The sequence below is a fragment of the Erpetoichthys calabaricus genome, chromosome 1 (genome assembly GCF_900747795.2).
Source record: "Erpetoichthys calabaricus chromosome 1, fErpCal1.3, whole genome shotgun sequence".
Classification (NCBI taxonomy): domain Eukaryota; kingdom Metazoa; phylum Chordata; class Cladistia; order Polypteriformes; family Polypteridae; genus Erpetoichthys; species Erpetoichthys calabaricus.
The window spans coordinates 173,109,757-173,133,297 of record NC_041394.2 but is presented as its reverse complement, the minus strand read 5'-3'; the positions used below and the strand labels follow the sequence as shown (position 1 = coordinate 173,133,297).

Genomic DNA, 23,541 nt, shown 5'->3' with positions numbered 1-23,541 from the left:
CTATTTCAGTGTCCACTCACACACAACAATAAGGTCATAACATATTATCTCCAGTTTGTTTAGTAACCGGTTTGAGCTTGCCCATACAGAAATTGGGAGAATGTGCAAATTCAACACAGAGAGAGAGATCAGATGTGGGAATTTAATCTAGGATGCTGGATCTCTGAGGAAGTAGCATCAATCACTGCACTACCGTACTGTTAAATTATATGACAAAATGATACAAATACCCCAGGGCTATATCTTAGATCTTGTTAGTTTCCATCTTATATTAACTCTTTCCCAGTGTACTGGGTCAGTATAAACCAAGGTAGATGGAAAGTCGTCATACAGCATTAGAAGCTATTTTAACAATAAAAAAGGGCAAACTGGAATAGCAAATGTTGGTTTCAAATATCTTAATAAGAAAGTGATCATTGTTTATGACTTACAACAACAATCATCTTTTACGAACTGTGAACAAGAAAATGAAAAAATAGTAAATAATTTAGTTTAATGCTTAACCAGAAGTACTGACATTGCCCTCTGCTAAGTTAGAATAGTCAAAACAGGTAAACATTTCTCTAGGGTAATTAACAACTTCAAAAATATTTTTGATCAAGTGCTGATTTATCTAACAAAATCTAAGTCCTTATTGATTTTGATTTTTGGGGATTTTCCTGTGATTTTCAAGGGCACACCAGTCTAAATAATGAAACTTTTCAAATACCAGGTATAAAGAAATCATTCTCTGAGATGTGATGAGCTGTTTGAACTTGCTGGACTAATTAATGGAAAACACAGGAGACAGTTCTGAAAATAGCTGCCTTTTGAATTATGATGTACCTGACCCATATGAAGCTCCATGACCTCCAAATGGCATGGTCCACTTTTCGGGCCACTGCCACTTCTACTTCTAGTTCTGGTTCCCTAAAAATGTACCTTTGCAGCAACCAGGAAACTCTAAAGATACTTCTTTGTTAACCAAAATATTGGAAAAGGCAACACTCTTTGCAACCTTGCATATGTTCTGCCAAATTTTAAACTGAATTCGAAGTCAAAAAACATATGGTCAAAAGCCAGATTATCTAAACTGAACCAAAATCCAACTCCCTAAATGAAAGCCAAAGAATTGTAGTCAAAAACTTCATGACAGTCCTAGTATCCTTGAAGCTTTATTGACACATTAATTAACAATGGGAAGGTTTTGGTTTTAACCAGAAAACTTGAATATTGCAAATAGTGCCTCGCCAATTTAATTTGCCACACTACAGTAACGAGAGCCATCCTAGTTAAACAACTCACAAAGTAGCATTGAAATGTGTAGAAACAATGGTAATACCATTGTAACGTTAAAAAATCAACATGAAATTTTAACAAACATATTTCAGAACCAAGAAATCACAACAGAAACCCATCGTCTGTCTGGTTTTCCAGAATAATACTGGAGGAATTGACACAATAATCATGGGGCATGAAAATTATTAAAAAGAACCAAAGAGTAGTCCTAGAGTACATGGCCCTTCCAATGAACAAGATAGGAAATCCAAAATTCTATGAATTATTTACATTATAGACTCAAATTAACTAGATTCAATATGAAAACAGAAAAGTGGAAAGAATTTTAAAAGGTAGAACATGTTTGAAAGGCCAGTCCATTCTAGCGCTGCGTAGGCACCTATAAGAACCTGGAAGCTAATGTATGGGACAGAAACCCCAGCATAGTGAACCACACAAATAGAGTACACTACAAAAGATTATACAAATTATGATGAATCAATTCCATTTATATGTTATGTTTAGGATGACGTTCAGAGAATAAAAATAACTTGGCAACCCAACTTAGATCATAAGAATCACTAAAACTGTGAAATCCTTCCTTCCGGGAGCTGTGCAGGCCACAGCTTTTACAGTAGAACTGTATTGTTTTTCTTTGTGTATTAGAAGTTATTTTACTAAGTAACAGTTTTTATTCATTTCAGGATTATATTTGATCAAGCCTCTGGCGTGTCACTGATAGTAGCCACTAGAAATCATATAAATGGATTTTAAATTTACCAATGAGCTGCCACTGTCATCACAAACCAGAAAGCCTGCTCGTCTCAACTGCCTTTCAGACAAGCTATGAACTCAGGTGAAGTTACTGGAAGAAAGAAGATTTGAAAGCTACCTTATCTCTACAAGACTTGAAAATGTAAGAGACACTGAAAAACTATAGGGTGGTCCAGATCTAACAATGCAACTTTTAATGCAATGCAGTAATTGCATAATTAGATCTGGACCACCCTGTACAAGTAGAGTGTACTAAATATTCCATAATAATTAGCTCTGCAATCGCAAACAGCTAATCAGCTCCATTTCATGCTACAGCAGGAATTGTTCATCCATAAACACAGGGTGGAGGTCCAGAGCAAGAATAAAAGCAAAACTGAAAGTATTCGGAATTCATCTGCCATCCGTTGTAATAGGCAATATGTGATCACTCTCAGATAAAATGTCTTCTCTCTTCTGTCTTCTCTCATAGTGTGTCATGGTAGGTACATATACCCTGGCATTTTGTTTATAATGGAAAGCTGTCTTAAACTTGACATTACTAAGGAAGGATTTCATCTTATTCAAGCAGGCAGAGATCCAAGTGTGGCCTGAAGAAAGGCAGGAGGGTGTCTAGTCACCACTGTGAATGGTGTAAAAGAGAGCCTATTACAATTAACACTAAAATTTGTAATACAGACATTGAAATTCTGGCTGTCAAAATCCATCCACATTACTTGCCAAGGGAGATTAGTGACATCATCCTTATCAATGTTTGTATTCCTCTCTCTTCAAATGGGGACTCAGCAACAGACATGATTTACTCTGTTACCAGTACTCATGATGAATCATTCTGACCCTGCAGTTATAAAATGTGGTGAGTTTAAGCATGTGACGGAAAAATGATTGGAAGGAACAATGACAAACCTCCATCTACTCAAGGAAACAACAAGCTGGACCAGCTGCATTCAGATGTTAAAGATGTCTTTAAATATAAATCTGTTGAACCATTGGGCAGATCTGGTTAAAATCTGATCCATCTTACTCCCACCTACAAGCTTTTTATTAGATGGCAACTTTATGCCATTAGGGTAGTGAAGAAGTGGAGCTAGGAGGCTAAAATGGCTCTGAATAAATGGGAAATGATATGCGAATCACATGGGGACAATATTATAGAGACCAAATCACTGCAGAGAAGCACAATAGCAATAGTAAATGGAAGCACGAGCGGAGTCTCACATACGTACATAGTGTTTTACAAGCACAAGGAAAAAAAATCAGAAAAACTTATCTAAAATAAAAAAAAACTATTCAAATTCATCAGTAAAGTTCATCTGGAGTAGAAGCTGACATTCGACAAGGAGAAATAACCAACAGTGCAAAGTTGATTGCTCAGCGGATGGTGAAAGCATAAAAGTTGACTGACTCCTTGCATTTATTCTCTGCCCATCAAAAGCACGTATATATGTTGTGTGTCTCACAGCATGTACTGTTCTGGTTTTCTGGCTGACAACGCAGACAGTATCACTTGCCAAAAATGCTTAATTTAGAGTGGTTTGGAAAAATATGTGCTTTGGAGGACCACGTTAGGAATGTGATAGAGATTAGGCAAATGAAAAATTGGATTCACTCAGTTGGTTTAGACAATTCAGCTCTTTCTGATTTGGTTTCAATCTCTCTAGGTCTCACCACAGTCAGTGCATGGCCAAAATCAGAAGAACCAATTCAACTGCAGGGTAAGTGGGGAAAAGTGAGATGGGGGTCAAAATTTACTCCCGTGGCATCTGGATTACCAGTTCGGAACTAGAATAGATTCTCAGCACATAGTCACTACCCTGGTTTAATGAAAGCACCCAAGCTCTTAAATTAGTGTGTCAAAGTATATATGGAGAGCAACAGAGCTGCAGGTCTATCGAATTGCACTGACAGAGAATGTTAAAAAGTATAAAAAAAACTCTCTTTAAAGCTTGCTTGGACTACTATTCTAAAATAGTAGTTTAACAACAATAATAATCCTTGTGTACTGTTTACAACAATGGCTAATCAGAAGTGCAGTGCAAAATATCAAGAAACATTAGCAGTACAGACTTTATGAACTTCTTTAATGAGAAAATCGAAAATTTAAGATTCCAGATCTCAACATCACAGTGCAAACCTAATACTAGCTTGGCAAGACCTAGACCCACATATACTTAATTAATTTCTTAATATACTTAATTTCATATTTACCCTTCCCCTCTTAAATACTTCAAAAAGGAGTTGCCAATCAGCTTCAGTCTCACCTTACACATCACAATTTAACTGACAAATTCCAGTCTGGCTTCCGCACCAGTCATAGTACACAAACGGCTCTAACGCAATGTAAACGACATTCTGATATCCTCTGCTGAAGGAAATTAAACTGTAATTGTATGGCTAGATTTGAACGTAGCATTTGATACAACTGACCATTCTATTTTTCTGCACAGGATGGAAACTGACATTGGGCTTACAGAGAATGCCCTTGCCTAGTTTAGTTCTTATTCATCAAATTCATTCCAGTACCATACATAAATGTGCCGACAGTACTCCACAATTATACACAAAAGTGAGATATGTTGTCCCGCAAGGCTCAGTACTGGGACCTTAAATGTTTTCACTTTACATACTTCCATTGGGAACTACCATTAGAAAACATGATGCTGATTACATTTAACTCAGTTTAAATCAACATTAGTTTTAGTGAATCAGCCCACAATCTAGGCTTTACTTTGAAACTAGCATGTCAATTAAAACACATTACGAAACTATATAAAACATGTTTTCTCCATCTTAAAAACTTCAGGAAATTAAGGCATTTTCTAAATATACAGTATAATGAAAAATTAATTCATGTATTTATTTCTAGTAGGAGTGTCTGCTGCAATGCAGGTGTTCACTGACTGCTCAAATCATTCTTTATACAACTTTCACTTCATTCAAAATGTTCCTTCAGGAATTATTACAAGAACAAGAAAGTATGAACAGATACCCCCAGTTCTTAAATCCTTACAGTGCCTCCTGGGTAAGTTTATGGCAGACTTCAAAGTCCTGTTAATAAATAAACCCTTAAATGGCTATGGCCCTGCTTACTTATCTGAGCTTATCATTACTTACAAACCTGATTGTACATTAAGATTTCAAGATGCCAGCCTGCTTATGATTCCAAGGATTAATAAAATAAGTGGGAGGTTGAGCTTTTAGTTACAGGGCTCTGAAACTGGAATAATCTGTATACTACTATAAGAGACCAGTAACGGCGCACTGCACGTACACTTGACTTGAGCATTCATAGATTTCATACTCTTTCTCTGTACATTTAGCATTCATTTGCTCAGAGGTTGATGTGCTTGCTGCTTCCTGAGCAGCTCTTCTTTTCTCTATCCTAGCGGCCCGCTTCTTCTCTTCCTTCGTCAGCATCTTTTTGCATTAAAACTGATTAAGTCAGTATTTGTGTTGCAATTACTTAGTACGTTTTCCTTAATTTTTCACTTAACCTGGCACTTAAGTGTTCGATCTGCCTCAAGAATGATGTAAGATATGAAGAGGCAGGGGAAGTGACAGCAAAGGTGGTAGGGATGAGAATGGTGCCCAAACACATGCGCTGCACGGCCGCCCTGCTGGCCGCTGCTGAGAGTTGATTCTACAATAAAATAAAATAAAAATAGGAATAATCTTGGAGGTCAATCATCACCCTGAAAGCAGATAGTAGACGTCACTTAGTATATGTGTACCAAATTTCAGGTCAATAGGTCATATGGTTTGCGAGCTACAGGTGATTTAAAATCCTGGACAGACAAACGGGCAGCCACGGTAGCTTATTATATATAAAGATGCTCCTTTAGACTCAGCTTTTAAATCCCAGCTGAAGACTCACTACTTCAGTTTAGCATACCCTGAGTAGAGCTGCTGATTAGCTGTGCATACCACAATTCTGTTGTTAGTCATTAGTACTAAAATATAAGTAATAATAATATTTATAAAGTGTTTACTAACCCTCCCCTATTCTTTTTCTCTTCTGGTATCCTCACGTGCCACTTGGTGCCACTGCTCTTCTGCCAAGTTGTTTGCCTGCCTATAGAAAAGTCATATCATATAAAGGAGAGCTGGAATTATCAGGTAGAAGGGTCCTTTCATCATATTGGCCGGCCCAGCACTGACTCAGCTGTAGAATGGCCAGTAGAGGAGAGGTAACTAGTTGGCCAAGGTCACCATGGGCTTCATGTATAAATGGTGCGAACGCAGAAAAATGTTGTGTGTGCCTATTTCCACATTCACTTTGATATGTATAAAAACTAAACTTGGCATAATGCCACACACATTTTTATGGCAGCCTAACGCCATGTGTATGCACTTTTCTGCTTGATTTTGCAAACTGGTAGCACCGAGTGTCAAAGCAGTGCTATTGTTTCTGTGTCATTTCCCTTTCTTCTTTAGATTCACGTCCATGAGTTGTATCAAATACACTAAAATTTATTGCATATCATTTACAAATTTAAGGTACTTGATTGTAATCATTCTGTAACAATATAACAAACTATTCTAAATAGCATTGCTGCTGAGAGTATTTTAACCCATTCTATCTGTGTATGGTAGTGGTATCACAGCTGCACAGCAGCTGATCGGAAAGTTGTACAGCGGGATGTGTCGAGAGCACAGAGGATTATCAGGATACAGCTTCCACTACAGCCCTGGTGGACATTTACTGTATAGCACACTCTGCCTCAGAAAGCCACCAGCATCTGCATGGATTCCACTCACCCATGTCACAGTCTATTTGAACTTCTCCCATCTGGCATTTGCTTCCTGAATGAACTTTGAGGCTAAAAAACAGTTTCATCTCAACAGCTATAAGTTCACTCAGAACTGTTTGTACTTATATTTACAATTATGTCACTATAAACTTGTACTACAACTGTAATACTGGACAACCTGAGCCACTTTATAAATCACTTTCACTATTTTCACTATATGTACATGTATATTGTACTTATGCTTTCATATTGTTATTTTTCATTATTTTTATTGCATTATTATTATTATTTTTTATCATTTATGGGAAAATTAGTTTGCAGAGGAGTTGCACATTGAATCGCTTTGTACCATACAATGACAATAAAGGAATTTTCCTCTCAATTTTCATCTCCTGGTTGGATTTTTTGTGAACCTCCACCTTTGTTTTATTCATCTCCTGACTTCTTCACCTGGATGCCGGTGTTCACCTGTATCAGTGAATTGAATGCCCCTCAGAGACGCAAACGCACCCACCGCCGTCGTGGGAAAAGAGCAGGAATTGCCGTTAAACAACGCCGACTCAAGTCCCAGAGCTTTGTTTCCCGATGCCTGCGAGTCGTTTATGACCCATCTTCTCCTGCTCAGGACTCCATCACTGGTTCATGGGCGCTGGACACCGGATTTAATCTCTCCATTTCAAGACAGCATCACTTTTCCTCGGCCTGCAATCGAGTAGTAAACACTGCTAATCTTCGCATGCTCACCTGTGCTCATCCTGCAGCGAGCTCTTCATCTATCAAGGCTGCTCTCTTGAACGTGAGATCAGTGTCTAATAAAACTTTTATTCTGCAAGACTTTATTACCTCAAATAATCTGGATTTCTTCTTCATCACTGAGACTTGGATTTTAAATGGTGACTCTTCTTGTTTACTGACTTGACTCCACCAGGTTACTCATTTTTAAACTCTCCTCACCTGACTCGTGGGGGGGGGGGGGCATTGCCACTATTTTTAAAAGTATGTTCTTGTGTCGGAGCCTTACAAGGGGTCCATTTAGCTGCTTTGAACTCCAACTTTTCGAAGTGTGCAGCTCCCCTTCTCTACTGTTTGCCGTGGTTTATAGACCTCCTGTAATTAATGATACTTTCATCTCTGAATTCTCTGATCTCTTGGCTGATATCACCCTCTCTCATGACAAAGTTCTTATTGTTGGTGATTTCAACATTCACGTTTGTTGTCAATCGAAACCTTTGGTCAACGACTTTTTATCACTTTTGAACTCATTTGATTTTATACAGCATATCATTTGATTTTATACAGCATATTAATATGCCAACCCACTCTCTCGGTCACACCCTCGATCTCATCCTTACTCGTGATATTTCAGTGAATAATATTGATTTATGTGATGTTTCTTTTACTGATCATTTTTCTATAATGATGGACCTGAATATTACTGTCGATGTCCCTACTAATAGCTGTCCCCCACGCTGCTTGCACTTTTTAAATTCTTCTATTATATCTGATTTTAAAACCATTTTCTCTAGTCTTTATGTGCATGACCAAAATAATAATATCGATGATTCTGTCGTAAAATTTAATTCCTCCTGTAAAATGATTTTAGACTCAATTGCTCCGCTCAAGATACGTAGTAATAAGGGTAGACCTGCTCCCTGGCTAAATGAAAATACACGATCACTGCGCCGTGCCTGTCGAACTGCTGAACGGCGTTGGAAAAAAGATGGACTGATTGTCTCTAAACAGATTTTTAGGACTTCTCTTTTCAATTTCCAGGCTGAAGTTAAGAAAACAAAACAAAATTTCTTTGCCGATTTAGTTTCCTGTCATTCAAAGAATCCTAGGGTCTTATTTAATTCAATTAATGCGGCCATTCACCCCCACTCTGCGATGGGATCAAATAGCATTGTTCATTCATGTGACCAGTTTCTATCATTCTTTGTCAGCAAAATTGATACTATCCGCCGTGGCATTGTTCAAACGGGCTACGAACTTTCTACTGTTAATCATGACATTGTCTTAGAATCCTTTGATCTAGTTTCACTTTCACAGCTAAAAAGAACTATTGACACCCTTAAACCAGCCCCCAGTCCTCTGGATATTGTTCCACCACGTCTCCTAGTGGAAGCCTTTGATTTGTTGGGCCCACCCTTATTAGCCATCATCAATGATTCTATTACTTCGGGTGTTGTGCCCTCATTTTTTAAACATGCTGCAGTCCGCCCCTGTCTTAAAAAGGCAGAATTAGACCCTGGAGTTTTAGCTAATTTTCGTCCAATTTCCCAACTGCCATTTTCTGGCTAAAATCCTAGAAAGAATTATTTATAATCAATTGGTTGATCACCTTAACTCTAATAATTTATTTGAGATCTACCAATCTGGTTTTAGGCGTTATCATAGTGTTGAAATGGCACTCCTGAAAGTGTTCAACGAATCTCTCTTATTACTGACTCAGGTGATGAGGCAGTCCTTCTCCTCCTTGACCTGTCCACTGCCTTTGACACTATTGACCATGAAATATTGCTGTTGCGGCTTGAACATCTAGTTGGGCTTAAAGGGGCTGCTCTTAACTGGTTCAGGTCATATTTAACTGGTAGACACTTTTCAGTGACTTTTAATTCCTCTTCTTCATCTACTGCTCCTCTTAAATATGGTGTTCCTCATGGATCCATTTTGGGTCCTATTTTATTCTCCATATACCTTCACCCTATTGGAGCAATTTTTAGGAAATTTAACATTTCTTTTCACTGCTATGCTGATGATACTCAGGTTTATATTCCTGTCTGCAACTCTACAACAAATCAACTCCACAAATGTCTGTCTGAACTAAGATCCTGGATGGCTAATAATTTTCTTGATCTAAATCAAAATAAAACGGAGGTGCTTATAGTGGGTCCATCAGCTAAAGCCCAAATTGGTCTTGGTCTTCTCAGCTCTTTCTCTGTCTTTTCCAAAACCTCAAGTCGCAATCTTGGTGTTACCTTTGACAGTAACCTCTCTTTTGAGAAACAAATTCTGTAGTCAAGAGTTGCTTTTTCCAACTTCGTCTATTAGGTAAGATAAAGCCCTTTTTTATCTTCTAGGGATCTTGAGATAGCTACTCATGCGTTTATTTTTTCTCGCCTCGATTACTGCAACTCGCTGTATTCTGGATTAACAAATCCTTGATACACAGGTTACAGTTGGTACATAATGCTGCCGCTCGCTTTCTGGTTGGGGCAAGGAAGTATGACTCTTTTTCTCCTATTTTAGCTTCTTTACATTGGCTGCCTGTCAGTTTTCGAATTGATTTTAAAATCCTGCTGCTAGTTTTTTAAATCTTTACATGGGCTTGCTCCTGCCTATTTATCTGAACTGTGTGTTTTACACCAGCCATCTAGAGTGGTTAGATCTTCTGGTCAGCTGTCTCTGGTTGTCCCTCGTACCAAGTGTAAAACCAAGGGGGACAGGTCTTTTGCAGCTGCTGCGCCTCGCCTGTGGAACTCTTTACCTCATTATATAAAGGAGACGTCTACAATTTAACTGTTTAAAACATGATTAAAGACTCATTTCTACTCACTTGCATTCAGTTACCTTCAGTAATACTGATGGCTTCCTCTTAGTGATTATATTACATTACTTCTACTTTTTATGTATATTTTTTATGTATATAACATTACTTCTATTTATTATGTATTTTATTTTATGTTTCATTTATTTTATTTCTATTTATGTTTTATGTTAATTTTGTTCTATTTTTGTAAAGCACTTGGCCACAGAATGACTATGTTTGTTTAAATGTGCTATATAAATAAATTGACATTGACAATTCAATTCAATGGAATTGCATGGGAATGGTGCTATATAAATAAAATTTATTAGTTTGCCTCAAAATAAGACGAATCATGGGTTCACCCAGGTCACTGAGCTACTACGTTATCAGTCTCTTTTTGGCAAGGATGTCTTGTGCGTTACATGGAATGTCACTGCTCAAGTTTATAGCTGATATAAACTGATGAAAAGTCAAAAAAGTTTTCAGTGCAAATATGCAACATTGGCCATTCTTAAAGGGAACTAAAATACAGTCTGCACAAGTATATTACATCACTTTTGAGGCGTAGTATGTTTGTCATCTCAATGTACATAACAGCTTGGTGATATGTACTGTTATGCATGTGAGTCATTATTAGCTGGTTGGGCTGTGTTTCTCTACCTATTTTAAGTATGTCATCATTTCTCAGCTTCTCCGAAATGTTGCATACACATGGTGGAGTTGCCATAAATATACATGTTTCCCCATCATATTTACTCTTACAAATCCACAATTTGCTTGGGAAGTTGTGTATGCACACTTCAAGCCTCATCTTCTGCATACAAAAGCTTTATAAATGAAGCTCTCTTCACCCTGTACACCTCAGACTACAATTTAACACCAGGTCATGTCATTTACAGATATCTCAAATGACTGTGCACTGATGGGGAGTATTGACAAAGGGGATAAGACAGAGTACAGGAGTCAGATGGATAACTTTATTATTGGTACAGAAAGAAGTGTCTTCAGCTTGACTGCACCAAAACCAAGGAACTGGTTATTGACTTTGCTGCATCAAACAGACTCGATGTCAGTATTCTGGGAGTGGCTATGAAGGTGGTGCACTGCAACAAATACCTGAGCATCAACAATAATGACAGACTGGGCCCGGCCGGGACGCCCAGAAGATAGGAGGAGGGTTCATTCCTCCCCTGGTTGTGTTGGGGCCATGGGTACAGGGCTTGGAAGCCCAACCCTGTAGGGGCCCGTGGCCACCGCCAGGGGGCGTCTCCATGTCTGATGGACCCTGAACCCCAGCACTTCCGCCACACCAGAAGTGCTGGGGGGGAAGAAGAGAGGGAACTCCTGGAGTGCATCTGGGGAGACAGCCAGCACTTCCGCCACACTGGGGCGTGTTGGGTGGAAGATTGCCGGTGCACACCTGGAGCACATCCAGGTATGAATAAAAAGGGGCCCGCCTCCCTTCATTCGAGGCTGAGGTCGGGTGGAAGCAGGACAAGGTGTTAGAGAGAAGGAGGCGGTCCGAAGAGGCAGAGTGGATGGCCTGGACTTTGGGGAAGATTGGGGTTTGTGCACTTGGACTTTGTAAATAGTATTGTAAATAAACGTGTGTTGGGTGACATGAGTGTGTCTGCCTGTCTGTGTCTGAGCCGGTCTCCACACTGGATGTGTCTCGTAACACAAAGAAAGGGCTACATAAGAAATGGTAGACCAACTGTTTTTTTCTAAGGAGATTCAGCTCATTTAAGAGGCAGTGACATCATTTATGTGTTCCACAAATCTGTGTTGGTTGGTTTGATTTTCTACCTTGGGGTATGCTGGGATAGTAGCATCACTTCAAGAGAGGCCCACTGAATTGACAAGCTAATTAAAAAGGAAGTTCAGATATGGAATGCTTTTTTAAATCCAACGAAATCAGTAGAAAAGGAGAAAATGATAAACAAAAACTGATGGTCATTATGAAGAAACCTCCATAACTTCTATTTGACACACTATCATTAACACTTTCAGCCAATAATTATTCATCAGAAATGCATCAAAAAACATTACGGCTCCTTTATACCAACGGCAATCTGCCTTTATAATTCCTCACTGTGATTGCTCTCTTTATCGTTAGCCAACTTAGAAGTTTTTTCTTATTTGCATAATTCTGGTGTGAATTTCCAGAGTGGAGGGATGGGGGTTGTTGTTGTTTTGTTATAATATTTATTTCTTTGTTTGCCTCTGTAAAAAAACTAAATTTTCTGATCTGAAGTAACGAGCTTTTTAAACATTCTTAGACAACCTTTGCACAATAACTAAAATTGTAGTATATCCCTGAGTGTGTGTAGGAAATCAGCTATAAAATATATGGCCATTTCATCCCAAGGAAAATTAGAGGAAAGTATAAATTGCAATAATCTCAAGGGAAAGCCCTGGGTAGGTTTTGCTCAGTTACACATTTCTAAGGCTAAGACATATTCTTTTACTTCTTGAATGCATGTTTGTCCACCAAAAGAAATGTTTGACTAGTTTTAACATTTGTGAAATTCCTGGATCAACAATTATAGACGAGGAGTGATGCCAGTCAAGAATATCACCTCTATATTGAAAAGAAGCATCGATTTTAATATCACTTCAATATAAGTCTCTTGAGGAGTGCAAGTAGACACACACTTTATCACCAAGTCAGTTCAACAATAGTATAATAGTTAGTCAAAAAAATTTCTAGGGTAAAATGTTCTTAGATTCAAGATGTCTATCTAGCCTATTTAGCCATTTGACTGTTTTTAAATAAACAAGGACTAAGGTTTAGGTTTTCAGGTTTTATGGTCAGTGTAAGGGATGCTCTGCAATCTCCAGCTAATGGTTAAATTCCTCTAGAGCCAGTTTTATTGCCAAAAAAAAACTATTATCTACATCATAGTTTTGTTCACTGGTGTTAATTTTTTAGAATAAATAGCACACTGTTGGCAATCTAATAGTATTTGGAATATGCAGAGGCAAACAGCCCCACCGAAATATTGTATGCAGCACCCTAAACTTGAAATTGAACAAAGGTATATAGCTGAAATAAAATTGAGGCTAAAGTAAAAATCTCCTTATTATCAAGAAGATTCTGTTTCCTAGTTTAAGAACATTTTGGAAGATTTCTTGGTTAATGAATAATAGATGAATTTATGGAATTAAAGTTTTTTATAAACACCACCTATATAGTAGTTTGAAAAAAAATGACAAAATGTTGAACCTGTTTAACTTCCTTTCAGGTTTTTCCAATTCAAAAGAGAAGTGGTTGGGATGCAAATAATGCAAATAAATAGTTAGCAAAGTTGAGGCTATGTAATGCTTGTAGACACCTCACTGTCCTAGCAGATGATCTCATGAACTTATATTTACATAACATTTCCAGACATTTGTTTCTGGATTTTGCACTTTATCTATAGGTTTACTAACAGTGTCAGAGCTTGTTGCAGTTTCACCAGTGCTCAGAGATTAATTCCCTCAACAGGAAGAACATGATTCTTCTGTATATCCTGCAGCCTCACATTTAATTTGAATACAAGACTGGCAAGTATGGTTATATGGCTATTTTTTTTATTACCACCGATGAACTCCCTGTGAGTTCATGCCCTGCCCTTATGCATCCTACTACTACCTTTAATATCTTTCTTCCTTTCTTCCCTCTTTCCATACATCCAACATATGCTTACACTTTTCTCTTGTGGTGCTTTGTTTCACCTTTAATCCTTTTCTCTTACGCCCACCTTACACATCCTCCTTAACTATCTGAGTGGTCTTAATATGCTGTATCTGCTGATCTTACCTCTAGGCTTAACACACATCCCTGGTGATCTGATCTCAACCATCTTAGAGATGGGACCTACCTCGGTAAAGCACTTGGTCTGGAGAACACTAAGTGGTCCCTGATGTTCATGAGGCAGTCCAACATTTTGTGGAGCCAGCATACAAGTCTCAGCAGCAGGTTTGCACAATCATCAACTAGGCATAAATGGTCGTTGCCCTTGTTAAGAAACATGGCAGAGTGCTTATAAAATCAAGATGAAATGAATGTGAAGACCTCTGATATGGTGGGAGGCCTTTCAGCTTGTGATTTCATTCTCTAATGACATCATTGGCAAAAGTAATTTCATATATTACTGTTGATATATCCACATGGCAGCACGCAGTGCAAGGAAACAACATTTTTTAATTTCTACTATTTCAACTTACTACCATTCTTAACCCTCCCTAGATTTTCATTGCTACTATACCTTCTAAAAGCCTGGCGCTAGGCTATGTAATGCTTGTAGACATAAATGCACAGTAATATTCTTTTTAATCCTTTTTTATTTATATGATTAGTAATCATATAAGCAGCAGAAGCAAAGCACAAGCAGCTACGGAAGCGAAGCACTGAGTTGACTTACTTAGGCACCGACTGTTCTACAGCATTGAGAAAAAAAATATTCTAATCTGTTACTAAAGAAAAATTACAACCGGAATAAAGCCACCTCCGACGAGGAGAAGAAACCAATAGTGTGAATTTCATTGCGAATGAGTTGGTAAAAACCTAAATGAAGAAAATTAGAAGTTAATCAGAAGTTACTACAAACACAACGATAAAGATGAACTCAGGACTTAACATAAGTCCAGTTTGTTCTCTGTCTGTTGAGGGCAGGTTTGTGTATCGTGTGTCCTGCTTTATATAAAGCTTAGGTATTCTAGCTAGCAATACACACAGCTTCACATGCCAAGAAATGTCTAGTTAACTTACAAGTTGTTCAGGAAACTGCATGGTTTAGGAGGACCACGTTAGGAACCTGATAGCATTACGTCAACCAAAAACTGGATTGACCTGGTACTGTATGGTTAGACCAATCTCCACCATTTTTTATTCGGCTTCAAGTCTCACCAGGCCCCAATGTAGTCAGTGTGTAGCCAAAATCAGCAGCAAATTCAGCCACAGGGCGAGTGAGTAACAGTGAGGCAGAGGTCTAAAAAGTCCAACCTTAGTCGCTTGGCACCCAGGTGACCAATTTGGTCCCAGATTACATACTCGGCACTAAGTAGTCTGTCGAGACTGAGAATAATAAACTGTTCAGAATTGGTGAGTCCATAGTGCAGAATTTTTAATTTCCAAACTACATCAATCCAACAGCTTGAAGTTAAAAGCCTCTGTGGGGCAAAGATATCCAATATTGGCTAAGCTGAACCTTCTGGACAGACAATGAAGTGTTGACATTAGTTTTGCATGTCAGCACTAAGTGATATTCATTTGCAGCAATCTGAGTTATTACAGATGCACTTCATATCTTTATATTCCAAAGCTAAACGAAAATGTTAGAATTTAATTGTTCCTGACCCTTTCCAAGATTATAGTAGAGAGGATGTGATTTATAGCAGCGTGCATTCCTTCGCTGCTGGGCAGAAGCCAGGTGTGCAAATAAAAGCTTAGCCTGGTGTGAGGCAACTGAGATGATTTTTGGGAAATGCTTAGATTTTTCAAGAGATGGTCTTCATCCTAATTGGATCAGATCTTTTGTTTCATCCCAGTATATGGTAGCAAAAATGACTGACTGATGGATCAGAGTACAATCTGAGGCTGCAGCCTTGTGATCTTAAATTGCAGGCTATTGTTTATCCCTCTTGTCACTAATCCCTTTTGTGGGTGAGCCTATAAATTTAGTACTAAAGCAACATCTGAATTACTTGATAACCAAATGATAAAGAACATAATTAGACCACAAGTTAAAATCAGATCCTCCATTAAGTGCACCTGTGTTGGCAACTAAATTTAAATGAAAACAATAAATATAACACCAGTACAGAAACATCCTTGCAGTTTAAAATGCTGCTTCCTAAATATTTGCTCTATTAAAAACAAATCTGCCTTGGTAAATGACATTATATTGAGTACGAAATGCGATTTGTGTTTTAACACTGAAAACTCATTTAATAAACATGACACTATTCCTTTAGCTGAGGTATCACCAAATGGTTATACATTCCTTCCAAAATCAGGAGATACTCATTAAGGATGTGGCCTTGGGATAATTATACTGTAAATGACGAACTGCAAACTGCCATTGAAATTTAGGTGAATAAACATCCTTTGAGGAACTTGTGTTAGATACTAAAACACATTCCAGGACAAATGTAGTTGTGACCTCAGTGACCATACTCAATATTCATGACTGAATTTAGCAGAATTTTATCCAGTTCAGCCATAAATCATGATCATGTGGGGTTGACATGGGCTTTTTAATATACACATTTATGTGGAAACTGAACTTTCAGCAAATGTTTTTACTTATTTAATAAATTCAGTAGGATTTTGCCAAATTGTCAATGGCCCTCTCATAGTCATAACACACATTAGATCTAATTATTACTAACAGAGTTGAGACTTAAGACTTTAAATATTACTTTTAGATTAAGTTCTTTCTGATTACTTCTTAATTATATTTTACTTGGTTCTGCCCTTACTTGTATACTCACAGATTTAAACAAGGACAGTTCAACATCTACAGTGGATTATAACTCTGCATCCAAATTTGTAGATATTTTGAGAAACTCAAACTAAAAACAATTTGGATCAACTAATAACAAATTATAATAAGACTTTAAAGATGCTTTGGATACAGTAGTTCCTATAAAAAGTGGATAAAGTACATAGAAACTCAGACTGGTTTAATGAGGGAGCTCAAGCTCTAAGTGGAGCATAGATGGAGAATAACAAAGCTGTATAGCCCACATGGGCCGCTGTTCTAGATTAATAGATAACAACAGTAATAATCCTTGTGACATGTTTAGAACTGTGGCTAATCTAACAAATGGAAATTCTAAACTACAACACAAAATAACTACAGATGTTAGCAGTGCAGACTTTGAGAACTTCATTAATGATAAAATCGATAATATAAGATCCCTGATTTTAGCATCACCTCACAAATTTAATATTAGATTAACAAACCCTGTCTCGTCTTGCATGCACCAATTCAGTAAATTTATTCTGGTAACAGAACAAGAAGTTATAACTTTTCATTTCTAAAATGAAACCTGCTACATTTTCCTTAGAACCAGTACAAACTAAACTAGCAAAATGCTCAACAGATGTCCTGGCAGCACCCATTCCTGGCATTATCAATAATTTCCCAAAAAACTAAAACTGGCAGTTTTTATCAGACCGTTACTTAAAAAGCCAGAGCTAGACCCACATATGCTTAATAATTACAGACTTGTTTCAAATTTACCCTTTCTCACTAAAATACTTGAAAAAGTAGTCACCACGCAGCTTCAGTCTCACCTTACACATCATAAATTATTTGAGAAGTTCCAGTTATTGTACAGGGAACAGCACTAACCTGTGTTGTACAGTAAATGACACTCTGATATCCTCTGATGAAGGACATTCCACAGCAATTATGTTGTTTGACAAAAATGACCATTCTATTTCGTGCTCACAGGCATTGTGCTTGCCTGGTTTAAATCTTATTTATCAAATCGTTATCAATATGTGCAGAAATGTGTCGACAGTACTCCACCAGTATACTGAAAAGCTAAATATGGTGTGCCAATGGGCTCAGTATAGGGACCTTTACTGTTTTGACTTTACATTCTTCCATTAGGAGGTATCATTAGAAAATCCATCCACCCATCCATTATCCAACCCACCATATCTTAACTACAGGGTCACGGGAGTCTGATGGAGCCAATCCCAGCCAACACAGGGCGCAAGGCAGGAAACAAACCCCGGGCAGGATGCCAGCCCACTGCAGGGCGCGCACAAACACACACACACACACACAAGCACACATTAAGGACAATTTAGAATCGCCAGTGCACCTAACCTGCATGTCTTTAGACCGTGGGAGGAAACCCACGCAGACACGGGGAGAACATGCAAACTCCATGCAGGAAGGACCCGGGAAGCAAACCCGGGTCTCCTAACTGCAAGGCAGCAGCACTACCCACTGCGCCGCTGTGCTGCCTCATTAGAAAATGTAACATGAATTATCACTTTTATGCAGATGACACCCAATTACACTTTTATTTTACAACAAATGACATTTCTCTAATGCTTCCCTTTATAAATTATGTCAGTGAATTAAAGGAGTGGAACTACCATTAGTTTTACTGAATCAGCACACAATTTAGGAGTTATCTTTGACACTAGAATGTCATTTAAAACACACATTACAAAACTATCCAAAAAATGTTTTTTCCATAAAAATGTTGGAAGATTAAGATGTTTTCTAAATATGCAGGGTACTGAGAAATTTATTCATGCATTTATTTCTAGTAGGATTGACTACTGCAATGCAGCATTCACTGGCTGTTCAAATTTTCTTTATACAGCTTTCGGATAATTCAAAATGCTGCTGAAAGTATTATTAAGTTAAGCTTAGGGCTAATTTCAAAATCCTTCTTATAAAACCTTAAATGGCCAAGGCCCTTTTTATTTATTGGAGCTTATTATTACTTACAAACCCATGTCCACTTTAAGATCTCAAGATGCCAGCCTATTTAAGATTCCAAGGATTAATAAAAGAACAGTGGAAGGTCGAGCTTTTAGTTACAAGGCCCCAAAGCTGTGGTATGGTCTGCCTGCTAATATAAGAGGTGCCCCTTCAGTCTTGGCTTTTAAATCCAGGCTGAAGACCTATTACTTTAGTCTAGCATACACTGACTAGAGCTGCTGATTAGTCATTTGTACAGAAGTATAAGTATTAAAATATTTTAAACTGTTTCTAACCATCCTGTATTCGGTTTCTCTTCCCAGTACCTGGATGTGGCACTTGGTGCCACTGCTCTATTGCCAGGCTGCTCTCCTGCATATAGAAAGTCATTACAGATAAAGGAGCATTGGAATCATTGAATGGGAAAAACCCTCTCATCACATTGGATGGCCGAAACAGACCCCACTCTAGAAAACCCAGGAGTGGGTAGGTGGCCAGTTGGCCAAGGTCTCTAGGACTATGACACTATTTTTAACTTTTTCTTTTACAGTTTTAATCTCCACCATTGTTAACTGTACATAGTTCATTAATTAATTAATGGACAGATATTGATGGTTTCCATTTATGTTTAATGATATTCTACCTTATTCTTTGTGAGTTTTAACAAATCTGCATCTAAATTTGTACCAGATCTGCATTCAGTAATTACGATCTATTATTTTAACTGAGAATTGATCACAGCTCTCTGTGCCTGCACTCAGTGAAGTGTGCTATACAGAAAATAAGTGGAAAGAAATTTAGTGTACATGGAAGGTCAGATTAGTTTTTGTTGCCTTTATGAATCAACTAATAGCCTGATGCCAGGTCTGTTGTCTGCCCCGAATCATCCGGAAAATGTTAATATTCTATCAAACTATTTTTTTTATAAACAAAGAAAACTCATAGATAGATAGATAGATAGATAGATAGATAGATAGTGTTAATGTTAATATTCAAGCAAACTATTTTTGTGTAACTATTAACATTAACACTATCTATCTATCTATCTATCTATCTATCTATCTATCTATCTATCTATCTATCTATCTATCTATCTATCTATCTATCTATCTATCTATCTATCTATCTATCTATCTATCTATCTATCTATCATTCTTCTGCTGATTGTGATTCAGATAGGATGGTCACTAATTTTTATAGAGAAGGCAGAAGGTCATGTGGCATAAAGTTGGGCTGGTCTTAAAGGAATTTAAGTATCTTAGACCTTTTCTCTTGCGAAGCTGGAGGGCATCATGATGTTTTAGCATTTCATTAGTCCTCACGTACCATTACAAGTGGCTCAAACTGAGAAACAGGAAAGACAAATGCCACCTTTGGCATTGTTTAAGTTGGATCTGAGGATAGAAACTTTTAGGTTCAGGAATAAAAAAATAGATTAGTTAGCACATCAACAAGGGGAATGAGTAGGTAGCTGGCAAAGCAAAGATCAAAAATCAAGTCAAGTAGTCAGATCAAAATATTAAAAGAAATGACCGCACCGTGACAAAAATTGTAAAAAGAACTCAACAAACTACCTCTGACGGTAAACCAAAGTTTATGCTTTTCTGGTAGGTAAATATGAGCTTCAGTCACCCTGTTTCTAATTAATGGTAATTAATCCTGAGAAGGTATGCCAACAAAAGGGCATTAACTAAAGAACTAAGGGCAAATAATTAATTAAAAACACAATTAATCAAGGCATTAGCAGAAATGAAATGAAAAAACAGATATAGGAGCCTATTCCCTGGAGTGAATTCTACAGAACGGTAGTATTCTGAAATCTGGTCGACCTTAAATGAGGTAGAAGAGCCTCTTTTCCACAGTAGATACAAAATCAAATACTTTACAACTATGGTCCTATCAGATTTAGGCAAGAATATGTCCGTAACCTGCACATGCTGTGAGTAAAACTCCTTAACTAATGTATAGCTAGAACCTGTATTCCACAAATTAGTAGGATCTTACAGTATGAGAAATAAGAAAGATTATATCTGATTCACTTGATTACCTGCTCCTCCAGGGCCTGAAATAATCAGAACTGTTGGGTGTCACTGTCTTACTTGATCTTTCATAAGCATTCAAACAAGCCACACCCTCACTGAGGTGGTGAAAGAAGGAGGTGGGGAAACCTGGGGAAATGAGGAGAGGCCTTCATAATCTTACACCAAGAATATTGTTGGCATGCTTATAAGAAAAGTGAATCTACTCAGTGACTGGGCAACAGCCCACCAAATTAAATGACACTAATGTGTATCCAGCCCTTTTTTTTAAATTTTGTTTAATATTTTTGTGCTGCATTACAATATTTTAATGTATTTAACTCAGATTTTTTTGCGTTTGATCAATACAAATACTCAACATTTTACTGATTATAAATATGACTGATTTGATCATAAATAAAAACAGTAAATTCTCCAAGTTTAAAAAAAAAAATCCCCCAAATATTAGTTTGTGGTAAGAGCATTTTTTGGAAGCTATTACAGCTATTGGTTGTTAGGTGTCTGGCTATCTGGTTGTACAGGTATTTACATGATTTGCAGAAACAGATACATATCATTGACAGAGAAAACACCAAACGATGCAATTAGAGAGATGTCAATAACTAATATTTCCTGAGGCACATGGCCTTTAAAAGCATATTGGAATTTCTTTGTCGCTCTGCGGTGGGCTGGCGCCCTGCCTGGGGTTTGTTTCCTGCCTTGCGCCCTGTGTTGGCTGGGATTGGCTTGAGCAGACCCCCGTGACCCTGTAGTTAGGATATAGCGAGTTTGATAATGGATGGATGGATGGAATTGCTTTGTCTATTTGGCAGTTTTTTTTCAGAGAGAGATTGATGACCTGTATACACAAAAATGAATTGAAGCATTGAGACCTTTTGGCTTTGTTTTGAAGATAAAGAAGAGCTAAGTCACAGGTTGGTGGTTTAAATAAAACTGAATGAACTGGTAAAAGAATGGGTTGCAGAAGTTACTGAGTCATAGAACCTTCAGGTATAGCCAATGCTGATGGAGATTTTTTTTTTAAATTTTGGCTTGGAGTGCATACAAAGGACCTGATATTGATGCTTTTTAATTCACACCATGCCATATAGAAAGATCAGACTTTTTCCAGTCATTCTTTGAAAATTAAAAGAACTAGGGGGCTTTGCCCCCTGCTTGTTTCGCTCGCCAGCCCCTTTCCCACCCCACCAGTACTATGCACCGTTGTGAAGAGGGGGGATGAACGCACCCCGAGGAGACGTGGCCACTCCTCCAAAATCCCTCTTAAATGGTGATGCAATGGGAAACAAATAACATTAATTTTATTAACCTCATCTTTGCTCGATCAGCTGCTGGAATGCTGCTGCTGCGCAGCGTGATCTGCATTTCATCCTTTTGCCTCAATGCCTCTTGCCCCCAGACATCTTCAAACACTATTCGATCTCTTTTTGCTGTTCCGTTATTTCACCAAGTAATATTTTCAGATTGTTTTCGCTAATGCGATCTTTACTCTCATTTTTTTGAGACTTTCAAATTTTCCTACTTCCATTATCTCTAACCTGCTCTGCATGAGTATCACGGGACTTGCTTCCTAAGGCTGTAAGTATGATGTGACCTGTCCATCTTGCGGGACATGAAAGTGTCTCTCTGTCTCTCTATCTCTTTTCCAAAGATCACATCTCGTCGCAAGATTTTTTTTATAATAGAGAGACATGATGGTATCTAAGATTTACAAGCTGTTGAAATTTCTTTTGTTCCCGTTGTTAAATTCAAATTTGAGAGCATTGAGATTGACCTATTGTTTGGATATCTAGCTGCTTTATAATCTATTCCTGATTATTTGCACCTTTGGGGAGATTCACACTTAAGAAATTGCAAGACTGATGAAATTTTATATTCAGTGCCAAACAAGGAGAATTCCATATTAATTCTCAAAGCAATAAAACTTTGGGCAAAGCGGAATGGAATATGATCTAATGTGATTGATTTCAATGGTGGTGTATAATGGCCAGTTTTAGAAGCAATGACATGACAGCTGTATCCCAGTGCAGTAGCAGCTATTTTGGTTCAAACTTTTGACTAAATGGGAAAGCATGTATATGTGTACAAGAGTGGAAATTAAGGGGAAGTGCACTTAAGACCGAAGCCATTAAATTCTCTACTCAAAGAGATGTGACAAACTGGAACAAATTGCAGAGTCATTCAGTTGATAAAGAAACCTTTACAACCTTAAAGAAGTATCTAAATGAGATATTGAGACAGCGTAGCAATTAGCTAATCTAACGAGGTTGATGGACTGAGTGTTTTTCTCTCATTTGTCGATTAGTCACATACTCTATGCTCTTATGCTTCAAAAGGCTTTACAGTACATACTTAACTAAATAAAACAATTTTTACCCAATCTTCTTTGGCACATTGTTCCATTTCTTTAAAATAAATGGGAATTGCTTCTAAATAATACGTTTTCCAGTAAATTTTTGAATTTACCTTGACCAATGTGGAACATTACCGATTTTATAGCTAAGTAACCCTGAGCTGCTTTGGCTAATATTTATGGAAAATGATCATAATGGATGGTTAGAATTCTTCTAAGTCTCCAGATTGATCAATTTTTGCCTTCAATGTACATATGCTTTACTTGTCTTGATACTTGCATGGCATGGTGCTCTCACCACTATGTTTCACAGCTGTGAGAGGGTTCTCAGTTATTTTGCTTTTCTTTCTCCATACATTGTCCTTAGAATTAAGGACATAACAGTCATGAAAAGACTCAT

The 23,541-nt window shown here is 37.7% G+C and overlaps 1 pseudogene; it reads left to right on the top strand.

The window, feature by feature from the left end:
- The first annotated feature begins 2,912 nt into the window (after positions 1 to 2,912).
- On the top strand, positions 2,913 to 22,990 carry LOC114653598 (poly(A) polymerase gamma-like; annotated as a pseudogene).
- The last annotated feature ends 551 nt before the right edge of the window (positions 22,991 to 23,541 follow it).